Consider the following 14,219-nt stretch of genomic DNA (forward strand, 5'->3'; position numbering starts at 1 on the left):
CGCAGCAGCGCCGTATTATTAAAGGCATCGAATAGACTGGGAGACTAACCGGGATCTCCCTCGCAACAAGAGAAAAATAAAGAAATAGAGCAAGAATGGTCGAGAGAAAGAGACAAGCATTGCCAATGATTTTGACAATAGTAATAATGTATGAAAAAGAGATACAGAGAAAAAAATTAATAGATTAAAAAAAAAAGAAGAAGAAATATTATCGAGCTCGATACAAAACAAAGAGAGAAGTACAAAAATTGATATATCTCTCTCTACTTTTGTTAGTGATACTATAATACAAATAGTCTTATTTGATGTAAAATGTATTCGAAAAAATTGTCCAAATAGATTTTATGAACAATACATTTGGAAAATTCAATGCCGCTAGTAAACGAATGCACAAGATTGTATGCTTTCTTTCGAATTTATGAAATATAAAAAATTAATATATATCTCAAATTTAATATTACTATTATCTCATCTCACGTAAATGTATACGATAAAAAAAAAAGAGGAAAGCTCGAAGAAACAAATTCTTCTAAACGCGATATCAGCCATATTTTCTTCTTCCACATAAACACTGCACGCATCCGCGAAGAAATCTAAAAGGAGCGTTGGAGAAAGATGGGGGCGGCAGGAAGAAAATGAGCAAGAGAAAAAAAAAAGAATGCCGAGGAGAAATATCCGCTCTTCCTTCCGCTTGGCGTCGAGGTAGGTCGAAGATTCGCCTTCTACAGTGACGTATTATGCAAGCGGGTGCGAGAAGAAGGTAGTAGTTGGGAGAATGGGGGTGGTTGGAGGAGAGGGCGTCGTTTGGCAATCTTAGGGGATTCCGTGGATACAATGGGATCTCAATACATCACTTCACCTAACCCGACTCCCGCCTCTCTCTCTCTCTCTCTTTTCTCTATCTCTCTTTCTCCGTCGTTTCTCTTTCACCTCTCCGGCCTTCCTCCTCTCGTACCCACCTCTTTGGTTCCCGTTTCTGCGGAGCAGCACCAACGAGGCTCCCAGATGCCGTAATAGCTTAGGAGCCGACGTAATAGCTGCCACTGCCTTCCTAGAGAGAGTTATAGTTCAACAACGCAGAAATGGAATCGCGAGAGAGAAAGGAGGTGGGCGGAAGGTGAGGTAGCAGCACGGCGAAAGAGGGTGGCGTTCGTTGGAGATGGAGGCGAAGAGAACACGGAGAGGAGTCGCCGAAGAATCGCCGATCCGATGCTGAAGTATCCCGGATAAAACGAGGGAGGAGGATAGAGGGGACGCAATAACTGTGGCGAAGAGAACGGACGATTACGAGAATGCGAAATGTCGCATACGGCGCGATGCATCGTGGATTGCATGGAACCAAAATCGAACTTGCCGTCGGTATACGCGATTGAAAACAAAAACGTGAGCAACATCTTCGGCGAATGTGTCTCGGAGACTTAAATCTGTTGGCTTTTCTATATAGAATTCTAAGGTTTGTTAGCCAAAGTTAATTATAAACAATATTTAATAATTGTAAAAAAATATTAATTGAATTCAAAGTAGAATTTGTTGTATCAAATTTATAGAGAAAATATATATATAATTAGTTGCATCTTTCTCTTCATTCAGTGTGTGTAATTTATATAACAATTTTGATCCAAATTGTATATTTAAAAAAGATACTTGTAAAACATTACATATTAAATGAGAATAATATCGTTGCTATAAATAATAATACTACATTACGATAACGATAAATTTCATCAAGTAGTATCACCTGGACACAACATATAGAGATGTGTAAATTTCTATTTATAAATATTTCTTTTATTTGAATTAACTTAAAAAGATTATTTTAAATAGTAAGAAAATTTATGGCAAATGATACGCTGGCAAACATAATCGATTAAAAATATCCGTCAAGATTAGATTAATTAACGGTGACAGAGAAATAAAGAATATTTGTTCAGAAAAGATTTTAGAAAGATATGACCTCGTAACTAAATATATAAATAATAGTTCTCACATATTTTCTTAAATAAAATCTGGTAGAGCTATTCAAATCTTATGCAGTTCCAAATACGAGTTTCAAACATACATTACATTCTTTATGAATGCCTATTAATACGAATTATAATGAAATATCTTGTCTGAGCACCTTTTATCTAATATTTGAGCCAAATGCTCCTAAAATTCAATTATTCAATTCTATATTTTCACCTCACTATCGTGCTGCATGGATTAATTAACATATGTTCATAGACATAGACGCACACTATTCAATATTCATCGTAATACTTGTTCATAATTTTATTCCTACTTTAATAAGTTCAATGTAAATTTGGCATTTATTTAATTTTGTTAGAATTTTAGAAACTACACACATAACCAAATGAAATTCATGCATAATGCTTTAATACATATCTCTAGAGATTTTAGATAATATTTGAATATATTTTTGCGGATATTATAAAATAATTTTTCGTCACAAAACCATTTGCATTATATGTAGCAAATGCCTTTTTTGATAATTTATACGACAAATCCTGCCTCTCATTCCTCATGATGAAATGAAGTAAATTGAAATAAATGAATTTGGTATTTTGTAGTACACTAGCTGTAAAAGCGGTACAAAATTTAACTCTGTCATATTATTTCACTAATGTAAAGTTATGGTAAACTTGTTATAAAATTAGATAAAAAGAGGCGCATTTATAAGATTGTACGTTTGGCGATTATTTTTAAAAATTATTATGAAGAATAATCGTGTATTCTTTTAAGAATAACCGTGATAAGCATAAAGTTAATTGATACTCGGAATTGTATATCTTTATCACATTTTCATATTACGTTAACTTCAATCATAAGTTAGATTTTGCTACATTTTATGGATTACGAAATAAAATTTGAAACCTACGAAGGAGAGAAGAAAACATCGGTCAAGATAATAGTGCGACTAATACAAAAGCCCAAGAGAATTGGAAGCACTCCTCTATATCGAGCCTGCGAATCCTTTCTCCGAAAAACAATTTATCGACTACCACCCATCAAATGGATACCACCCGCCGTTGCACTACCCTTTCCAGAAGAGAAAATCACGATCACGTCTGCGACCTCTCTCATTTCTGTTTACCGTGCACCGAGGCGGGCGCGCTACGTGATGGCGAATACTGTCATCCCGCATTCCAGTCGCGAGCATCGGGAAAGATAGAAAGAATCCCGTTGCGTCGCTCGTTCCACCCGGTCCATCCCCGATTCCCCGATTCCCCATTCCTATCTGCCCGCGCCCTACCGCGCGTAGAAGGTGAGAGATATTCAAGAGAGAGAAGCCCGTGGAAACTCCGGGACGTTGACACCAGAAGCTGGATTCTGGACGTGGGGATGGCGGTGGTAGGTCGGACGCGATCCGTCCGTTAACGTAGTATGTACCCCCGCTAAGGGTAGCGGGTGGCATGGAGTAAGACAGGAACGGATAGGAGAAAGCGAGATCGCAGTGTGGTGGTGCCGCGAGAGGAAAGAGCGGAAGAGGGGAACGAAAAGAGAGACGCGAGTTATTCCAGGCATAGTGAGACGTTCGAGCAGGACAGATGTGATGCCTTTGTACCGGGTTGGACAGGGAAGACACGCTAATACACCGACATCGTCGCCGTCGTCCTCATCCTCGTCCTCATCCTCGTCCTCGTCGTCGTCGTCGTCGTCGTCGTCGTCGTAGCTGTCGACGTCGTGCGGTCATGGACCACTGTTGGTACCGTTGGAAAAGGCGTGGCGACGTCGCGTTCGCGCACCTTTGCACCTGGTGCGCCGGGGAAGACACGCCTCTCTGTGGAATTCCTCTCTCCAATCCGCCTACACACCCGCTCTTTCTCTTTCTCTCTCCCTCTTTCCTTCTCTCTCTCTCTCTCTCTCTCTCTCTCTCTCTCTCTCTTTCTCTATCTCGTGTCCCTCTCAACTTCCTCCTTCTCCTCTACTCGTATCGCCGTGCGCTGCGCTTCTCCGACTTGCTCATTCGAAAGCGTTCCTCGCTCTTCCATCCTCCTTCCCTGCTATCAAATACCTAGGAGGAGATCAAGAATCTCTATTCTCTCTACCGACAGCTTCGTGCCTCCCTCCCGTATTCCTCCTGACCACCGCTACCGGCATACCATCGCCGGCAGCAGAGAGGACGAGCCGCCGCCACCACCACCAGCATCACCACCACCCTACTATCATTACTACCACCGCTAGCGAATGCGTCTCCTCCTAGGCCGGTATCCTGGTTAAATCGCTACGCCAGCATGTTGCACATGTATGTGCAGTATGCACATACGCGTCTATCGCACGCATGCTCGCCGAGCTCTCAGCGTCTAGTATAAGCGTGGGCGCCGTGCGCCGTGTCTAGTCTCGCCGGGAGAGCGTACACATCAAAGTGCGCGCGCAGTGTGCTCTCTCTCTCTCTCTCTCTCTCTCTCTCTCTCTCTGTCTCTCCTTCTTTTTCACACATACACACATGCACATTTTCTCTCTCTGTCACTCTTTTTCTCTCTCCTCTAGTCATCCGCCCACTCGATATCCGCCGGTGTCCCGACCACATGATTCCCCTTCGCCTCCCCTTCCGCATCTGGTATAGGTTTTCATGGAAGGAAGAAGACGAAAAGAGGGAGGAAGGAAGAAGGCGGAAAAAGACGGAGCAAGAGTCTTCGGCGAAGTGCGATTACCGCAGACTCGCGGAATCCTTCGGCTTTTCTTCCCTTCTCCGTCGCGCCTCCTTTCGCCTTCTCCCCTCGCGCGTCGCATCTCATTCTCCTTTTTTCACTTCCTTCCGAGGCTACCGTCGGGATGTTCCTACGTGCACGTCTCGTAGCGAGGAGCGAAAGACGTGGGTATTGATCAGAGCCTGCCGCGGCTGCGGAAGTAGCCGACATTACTTCACGGAGAACCGGCTGCCTCCTCGTATGCGCTTACTCTGTTTAACATGCGCATCCGTACGCTTCTATTAATTAGACGGCTGCAGATACCTTTCGTTTTATGTAAGATATCGAAAAAATTGCATAACACGAAAGGATGATCCAAGAAACGGCACTAAACACACTGCTGTGATAAAATACTACACGCACATCGTCAGATGGATAAAACTTCTGTTAAACATCATTCTTCGATTTAAAAGGTAAGCATCCGTTTATCTACTTGGCTAATAATGGATAATAATAACTTATTATTTACCAATTATAACCGTCTTAGGAATTATATTCTAACTTATGATCGCAAAAAATTAACTCATCATCGATTAAAAATTCTCATGCTTTAACTTCATCTAATTAAAATCTACAATTATAATTGTAACATAATTGTTCAGTATTTTATACAGCCAAAATTGGTGACACAAAGCGCATAAATTTTTATTTATAAAACAAAAAGATATTTCAATATTTGTGATTCCAATCAATGGGGGGGAAAAATAAATGGGATAAAATTATATCAGCGTGTTGGGAGAATGATAAGAGACAAGATGATGAACAGAAAAAATCCAGCATGAATCAGTATGAGAACAGGCTCATGAATTATATCAGAGTTTGTGATTATCTATATTTAGATTGTTTTCGATTATCAGTCTCGATTCTTGTACTATAGTGGCTGAATTAAAAAGGAGAAAAATTCGGTCGGAGGAAAAAAATAAATAAAGCATGAAAAGATTTAAAATGGAAAAATTGCATAATACTGCACCCACCTAACCCACAGAAAAGATTTCCGGATCTAATGCTATTACTCTTCAATCTATCGTAAAATAGGATCGATATAGCGACAATCATATTTATTATTGAAAAAGGAATATTTTAATCTTAAATGGAAAATTCTTAAATCTAGAATAAAATGCTCTTGGTGCTATCCCGTTAATTTTCTCACAAAGATGAAGATGAAAATTTGTAGCAATCTAACATCAAGTTATTCTAAATGCAAGAATATATAAGCTTAGATTTGTATATGTTACTCTTGTCTCAAGATAGTAAGATAATCTTATTTAATTCGAGAGAGAAGAAAAGGAATTATTGATTTAATTTTAAAATTGTTTTATTTTTATACCGCATAAGGTTGCGATACGATTAAATATGTGAAGAATATTTATTGTCTCCTTATCAGAAATCCTTTCTGAGAGCGTGATGAATGAATACTGAACAAGAAGACATACGACGGCGGTAGAAGAATTAATAATAAGACATGCTTCTCTGGTTGCTGCTTGATTTCCGACGTCTCTTATTCTCGAAATTTGACAGTCGTAATGAGCACCGTCGAGCAAAAATCGTAATGTGCCGTATAAAGATGAAATGGTACCTGACCGGCGCAAAAATGTCACGTATCACGTGCTACCGTTTCCATTTTTTACAGTGTTCATATATCTGTATAATAAAGCAGATACGTGACATTAATAGTAATATGTGTGTGTGCTCACGTTTTCTATAAATGATTTCTTATGACATTATCCGGATTACAAGACACGATTCTAAATATAAATTGCATATTTCTTTTCCAATCGCGCTGTAAAATGTCAAAGTTCTCTTACATAAAATAGATATAAAAACGCATAGTAATCCAGAGCAAAAATCATATTATTTGCATATTATGTCATAAAGTATATAAATTTGAGTAAATGATAATGTAACAAAACGACGTTAAAATTAATCGAATAATATTCGTACTTGTATGTCGATATAATCGATGTCCTCGAAGAATCGTACACACGCACTGAGACGATCGTGTTTTATGGCGCATCGTAATTCAAATATCGCAGTGTATAAAATTCAAATCGCCCGTCGTAAAGCAAAAAGTCATTCCAAGTCGAATAAGGGCGGTGCATTAGCGGCCGGACCTACGTCAGACTGCGCTTAATGTACAATAAAACGGTAAATATTTTTTCATTGTACTTCTTCGCACCGGAAAAGTCCAAGTATTGTTAAAAATGTCAACTTGTCAAATGTCGGCAAGATCTTCTTGACTATCGAATCAAGGCCGCGAACAACGGAAAGAAATATTAATTGTAAGATTTACGTCATCTATTAAAATTGAATCAATTTTAATCATAATCTGACAGTGCTATCATACCAGTTATTTATCATAGCAGTCATTTAATGAAACAAAGTTTCAGTTGCAACTCTTTCGTAATTAATTTATTATATCATTATCTGAGAGAAAACCATCTATTATATCATATTAGAAAAATAAGAAATCTAAGACTTTGGTCGCGCCGTTTTAATTTTTTGCTTGACGAAATAATAACAAGAGCAATAATGAATTGTGTAAACTAATATATTATAATTCGGCGTTTTGATTAAATATTTAAGGCAATATGATGTTCTTTATAAAATACAATAAAACAACATTTTCTCATAAGTTTTCAAAAGTAAATATCTAGTAATTAAACCTAAAATTAAAAAATCTATTCTAGATCGAATAGAAGAAATTGTTATTATTGTATTTTAAAAGTTTAATTCGTACATCAAATATATAGTTCCTTCTTCTTATGAAATATATGAATCCTTCATTTACAGAGAAAGACATAACGCTCGCATACAAAACAATAAACATATCGCATTTAATAATTCGCAGTAGAATTCTCTTTGCATGCAAACAGTAGCAAAAGCGCCGTGTTATTACGCATATACAAACGCACGTATAGCGAATTTCTAGCATGCAATTTCGTCGCATTAAAACATCATAATGCCACAACGACACTCGCGAGGAATCAGCGGCGCATTCGCACGCGCGCGACCAAAGCCATATTAAATTAATACTCTCCGCGATTTCGCGCGCACGCAATCGTATCTTAAAAGAAAGGAAAACTCCCGTTCCCGTGCCGCGATTGCATCACCATCCGTCCTTCCCCGCATCCAAGACCGAGCGGCGCCGAGCGGAGCGTGTTCGAGCAGCGAGATCGCGTATGCTGGCAATTATTTGCGCAGCTCCTTACCCGCGGCGCGGGTTCATTAAGACACTAATTACCGGCGTGCACGCGTGTGTGCACGTAAGAAACGGAGTATACGTATCACGAGGTACAACACAACGGGGCCTCGGGTGGCTTGCTCACCTTACCCTCTGCGCGAACTTCCGCGACGTTGTTCCCGCTCGCGTGTGTAACGGAGCTAGGCAACGAGAGCTCTGGCACGCTCCAGACATCTATTTACAAGGTTGCACGTCTCGGTTACGTTGTTAGACCTAACTTGGCTCCGACAGCGACCGCTTGCCTGCCGCAGTTGCCTTAGGTTAGCCTGGGGGTGCTCGTCCGCAAAACCAAACCTTACAAGCACCGTGTATAACGTTTCGCTGCGTCTCAAAGCTCTTCTGGGACGCATTATTCACGTGCTTCCGATGCGCCTGTTTTTCCGGAGCAGATCGATAACACGCGGAGCTAATGTATTTGTTAAGAGATGATGGAGAGGATTCTTTTAAAGATAATTGAAGAGTAATATAATGCTCGTTATTATAAGAATATTCTCAGATTTGAAAACTGTATCGCCGGCATTATTATGTTATTTATAAATTATTCGCATAAGAAATTAAAATAAATTAGAATATGTAGCGATTTATAAAAAAATAGTACCAATTATTATTTTACATCGGGATCAATCTATAACAAACAACAATATACTAATGAAACTAGTAACGGCAGCACGAATAAAAAGATTCCACTATCCGTGAAAAATATTTAATATATATTAAATGATATATAAAAATTAATTAACCATATATAAAATAAAATCTCGTTGTTATTATTATAAATATAATAATAATGACGAGATTTTATTTTTCTAGCATCTCATTGCACGTGCGACATGCGGCATGGAAACTGTTGCAGCAGCCACGTGGTGTATCGCGAGAGAGGCTGCGTTTCCCACGGGCGGGGAATGACAGGGGTGTATACGGTCGGCCGATCAGTAGGTAGAGGGGTTGTTTAGAGCGAGCGAAAGAGAGGAAGACAGACGGAGTAAGGGGAGAGGTGGAGAAACATCGAGGAGGGGTGAAAAGCACGTGGCGCAGGCGACGCGCGCCTCTCTGCTACGAGCGGCTGTATATCTATCGGGCTTTCCACCCCCAGCATCCCCCCCACTTGTTGTGCTTTACCGTGTTGTGTTGCTATGTTGCCTTGTATATCGAGAAAGTTCAACGCCGGCTAGACGATGTTTCCCATCTGCCGGATTTACTGGCGTCAGAATCAACAGGCTTTCTCCCGTCACTGTCCTCAAGAAAGCGCGAAGAAAGTGTCTCTTTCTGGATGAAAATCAGACTTAAAGATAATTCGAATTTTCAGACAGGATGTTTCAACGACGCGAAAATAGTCTCCCTTTCGCAAAATTCGCAACATAGATAAATGCGACGGAATTTTTCTTGCGATTCAATGAAAATTTTTGAAATAACGAACATTCTTATGATTCATCATTTGTGACAAATATTACATTAAATTTTAATATAGTTGACCCGAGACAAAACAATTTAATACAAAGTTCAATAATAATTTTTAATTATATCACAAAGCTTTTGCAAGTTAAAAAAATCTTGTTATATTAATATTAATTATTATGCCTATTATGAAGAGACGGCAAGATATCGAATTCTTGAAGGGGATGTATGATTATTGGCCGACCCTCTTTGCTAGAGTGTACCATGGAATATTAAGGAGCAGCCCTAAAGGGAATATTCTGAGCACCGGCATGAGAAAACTTTTGGGTAATATCGAATAGTTTGAAAATTTTAGTTATATAATTTAGAAACAAGAATTAAAAATTATAGCTTTTTTTTTTTTTAATTTATGTTTATCCAGCATATGTAATTCTAAATACATTTGTTAAATAAGTATAAAGCAAATATTTTGTTAAATATTATTTGTGTTGAATGATAAAATTATTTATTTATTTTTTTTCCATTTATTCTTTCATTATATATTCGATCAAAAGTACCTTAAAGCGAACTTTTCGCAATCCCGATCGCCCCTTGAGATTTAAAATCTCCTTTAACATCGGAGCAATTTCTTTTCACGGCAATCGCAAACGTTTAATTGGTTCAACGGAGAGTCTACATTAATTGCACCGGATTGCCAGCAGTACGACGAGCTGGTCAGGATGCCTAATCATGGAGGTTGTGCGGCGATAGGTCGGTCCGACGCGGCAGAAAAGGCGTCTCGCATTGAATGCTAAACAAAAGCTAATTTATATCCGGAGGTCGAGACTAACGTTGGAGATCGGGAGATGAATGGCTGTTCACCTTGCATACCAAGTGGCAAGCCGAGTCCTTCGGGACCGCGAAGTTAAAGATCTTGGAGGGAATGTTCCCCGTGGAATAGTTGCTTGTATCTTCAAATATCGTGTACGAGACGGCGAACTGGGTTTTAGGAGCTCGTCAAAAGGCGCTCGATCGCTGCTTGATTTCTATTCAGCCGGCGCGTAAATTTAAACGCCGTGAATAATTTTCATCTTAAAATATCTAACAATCAACCCTTTACAACGTTCTCTTTCAGTAAGTAAATTGAGGAAAGTAAATTCTAAGCGAGATAATTTCTAGTAAAGTTTTAAGATTCAGAGGCTGCAAGAAGCAATGTATTTAGATAGTAATTTTAGATAATCTGAAGGCGCAAAAATTTTACACAAAGAAATCGAAACAGACAATATTCAAATGTGATAAAATTTCTTTGACAAATCCACGGCATCTCACATGTAGAGACTCTCTTTAATACTTAATCTATATTATTATTCGTTATTATTCGTAATTCGTAATTCGTTTTGTCGCGCAGAGTTGAAGAGCGCGAAATGAATATTCCGGTTTTTATAGATTTGTGGAAGGAAAAGATTTCCGAGCACGTATTACTAGTGACGAGCAGGATTCGCATCGCAAGCTTTCGAATCTACGCGGTTTAATCTATCATTGCGACGGCGAGACGAGAAGCCGGAGTAACTAGTACGGAATAATTAATAAATGCGAGGTGCATTAGTATGCGTTGCGGAGGATGAATTCGCGCGGACCTGAAGTCGGATGAACGCGGGCCCGGGGCTAGAGAGAGAATTATAAAATAATAAAGAGAAAATTACGTAATGTGAGGATCAGATGAGAATTAGAGGACAATGAAGACGGGGTAAACCTCCCGTCTAAAGATGGGGGGGGGTGGGGGTGGGGAGGAGTGGGGAAAGGGTGAAAACGCGCTTGCCGAGGATCGGCGTAGAGAGGGAGATGGAAAACCGGAGGTCGAGGACCAGACGTCTTAATGTCTGCATCGTCGGAAACTCGTCCCTCGCGCATGACTATCTCTGCGACCCTTACATCTTTCCGATAAGAACCTTAAGTCCCGAAGATAAATTCGACTCTTTCTGAACCTTTGATATCCCGAATTTTCCGGCGTGCTAGTGTCTGGCACAAATCGTTATATCTAATTATTCACGAAGAATAGGACTCAAATTTTTATCGTCCTACAAAATATCTCGTAATTGACATGTCTCGTATATACGATTGGTGACCTCGACTATCTTGTAAAAATAAACGTCTGTCGCCGAATGGCATAACGCAAAGAAAAATTTTCACAACTTCATCTTAAGATATGTAATAAAAACAGCAGAAATAAGTGATCTGTCTTCTATCAGAAAAATTATGAATAAATAATTAATGTTGTTTTTTAATCAAGCATGTGCGATGCAACTCTTGCAACATTTTTTCCAATTCTAAAAAAATTTCCAACATCTATTTTGCATTTTATAGAGGTAACATTATGTAAAGCAATGTATTTATTTTTAATATTTCATCTCATGACATTAAAAATCGCACTACTACATAGTCTTTCGCAACTCTTTCATTATGAGAGCTGGTGAATTGTCGCGAGACTTATCGAAATGGAATACGATGTCGCCGCGGGTGCTAATCGGGGATTCTAATTAGTAGTCAGCCAGCGCAGGCCCGACGCGACTTTGTAAATGGTAACAATGTTATGTAATTAGGTAAAAAGTTCTGTAATCAAGAAGTAGATCTTGTGCCGAGCCGGCTGCCATACCATCGCGCGCTCTCGTCTCTGATCCTCCCACCCTCATTCGTATTAAAATAGTCTCGCTAGGAAAGCGTGCGTTGTGCTCTGCATATCTTAAAACCCAGGGGCTGCTGCGGGGACGGTCTAACAGCCACCACCTATTCTGATTTTTGCCGCGATTCATATTACTACAGGCGTGGCTGAGATTATGAGAGCGGTATGAGAGAATCAACGCTTCTTCCAACTTAAATTTCGGCTAAATTGGAACGCTCGAAATACTCACTGTCGGCACTGTAAACATAAAATTTCGCGAGCAAACATTTCTCGCCGATTATATAAATTCGCGAAAGGCAAAATACCATAACTAAAGATATCGCCAAACTATTAAGAAAATTCACTGTTCCTCTGTAATTTAATAATGCTTCCTGCCATCTGTTATTATATCGTTATCTTTTTGCGATATCGAAGTTAGATTTTACGAAATCGTTTTTCCGTTCTTTTAGTTCTTGTATACGTTTACCGACAAGATTGTACATTCCAGAGTCAAAAGCGGAACAATTCATGCCTTGCAGCATTGAAAGTCGCGCGCGAGAGTTTGATTTTAAACGGATAAGATCGACGCGAGAGGTAGAAGCGATACACGTATCGCTACGCATTGCTTCCTGAGATGCTGACAAATGTATACGTGATTGCAACAAGCGAACGTACTGCACCGTCGTTGTCACGTAGACATATGCGATAGCGCAATTTGTGTTTACGACCACACGTAACGCCATGCGTAAAAGGAGCTGCTCTATGTTAGGTAAGCATACGCGTATACGCATGAGATCATCGGTCGCGTACGCTCGCGGAAACGCTGACGTCAGTGGTTTCGGTTGCTTTTGTTATTTTTGTAAACGATCGCGCTCGATATGATGATATCAGGAAGACAAATGCCGATTGTGCACGTGCGCCTGACAATCCGTACATGTTTAATTCTCTCCTTACTTAAACAAAGTATGTCACACTTGTTACAAAAATAGAACTATTATTGAAAATCATAGCTGAAGCTCATCAAAATTTTTATATATACATGTATATATATATATATATATATATATATATATATATATATATATATATTTTGTATTTAATAGATTTTTATCCCATTCAACATTTTATACCCAAAATGTTATATATGTATACAATAAATCAAGGTTTTAATTAGTCGAAAAATTTATAATTGAAAAATGAAGCAATACAATCATAAGATGTATATATATATATATATAATTTCCCATATTGCCAAATACAAATTCAATAAGCCAAAGAGAAAGAGAGAAAGAGAGAGAGAGAGAGAGAGAGAATTTTTCTCATTAAATAAATATTATAAAAATGTGTGAGTTCTTATGTAATAACAGCCTAATCACATCGTATTGTGTCATATAAAACATCATCGTATTCAAACACGTGTGAAGACGCGCGCCGTGCGATCCACATCGTAAAGATTGGAGATCGGCACGCGATTGACAAAGGCAAATAATATGCAAATCAACGAACACTGAAATTGTTGGCAAATGGCACAAATTATGACGCGAGCCATTGGCAGAGATTATGCGAGTCGTGCAGCATGTGAGTCATGCATAATGATACGTGAATATGAAACATTGTACACGCGAAAAATATTCATCACATTGTCACGTACTCGTAAATAAATTTCAATAATAATCAAATCTTAGCACACAAATTTAGGATTCCTCGAGACAAGAGAATGATTCGTCGAGAAAATTAAAACATCGAATGATTCGCGAGAAGATATTAAAAAAAAAAAAAAAACATGTAAGCATTTGACGAGACGTTCGCTCATTAAGGTCTCCTACGAGTGAGTAACGGGAATGTCGCGGAGGGGATGCGGAACTCGACACGGCGGAATTAAATAAAAATAAAACGCGAGATAATAACGTTAGCGAAGGAGCCGAGAACCCAAGACAAATAGTCGAGGGAAAACAAAGCGTATTATAAATACCGGGTGACAGGACGAGTGGTACGGGGGAGTAAGCGTAAACGCAAGAGGGTAGTCGGCCACGTTGGTCGAAGGGTGGAGGCTTTCGAGGAGGGGGTGACGATATAGTAGCCGACGACTCTTGGGAGAAAACGCTCGAGAAAGCAGCGACCCCGCCAGCATTTTTGCTACCTGCCGACACAATGAGCCGCCGGATTTCTTTTCCCGTTCCTACCCTTCCTTCCTCATCCCTCGGAGCGACGCGAGCATTCTTACCCGCCGGAATTATAAATTTGACGCATTTAC

General features: G+C 39.4%; 1 protein-coding gene and 1 long non-coding RNA gene across 20 annotated transcripts in view; one reads left to right on the plus strand and one right to left on the minus strand.

The window, feature by feature from the left end:
* Foxp (forkhead box P) overlaps positions 1-14,219 on the minus strand; it is a 262,057-nt gene that overhangs the window by 115,684 nt on the left and 132,154 nt on the right. The window lies entirely within an intron of this gene.
* LOC138932650 (uncharacterized) overlaps positions 4,284-14,219 on the plus strand; it is a 36,412-nt gene continuing 26,476 nt past the window's right edge. The window contains exon 1 of the long non-coding RNA XR_011446808.1: positions 4,284-5,104. This is a non-coding gene — a long non-coding RNA (uncharacterized lncRNA). The remainder of the gene's footprint in view (positions 5,105-14,219) is intronic.

Source organism: Polyergus mexicanus, unplaced genomic scaffold, assembly GCF_030449975.1.
Source record: "Polyergus mexicanus isolate NDT 795.1 unplaced genomic scaffold, iyPolMexi1.0 SCAF_4, whole genome shotgun sequence".
Lineage (NCBI taxonomy): Eukaryota > Metazoa > Arthropoda > Insecta > Hymenoptera > Formicidae > Polyergus > Polyergus mexicanus.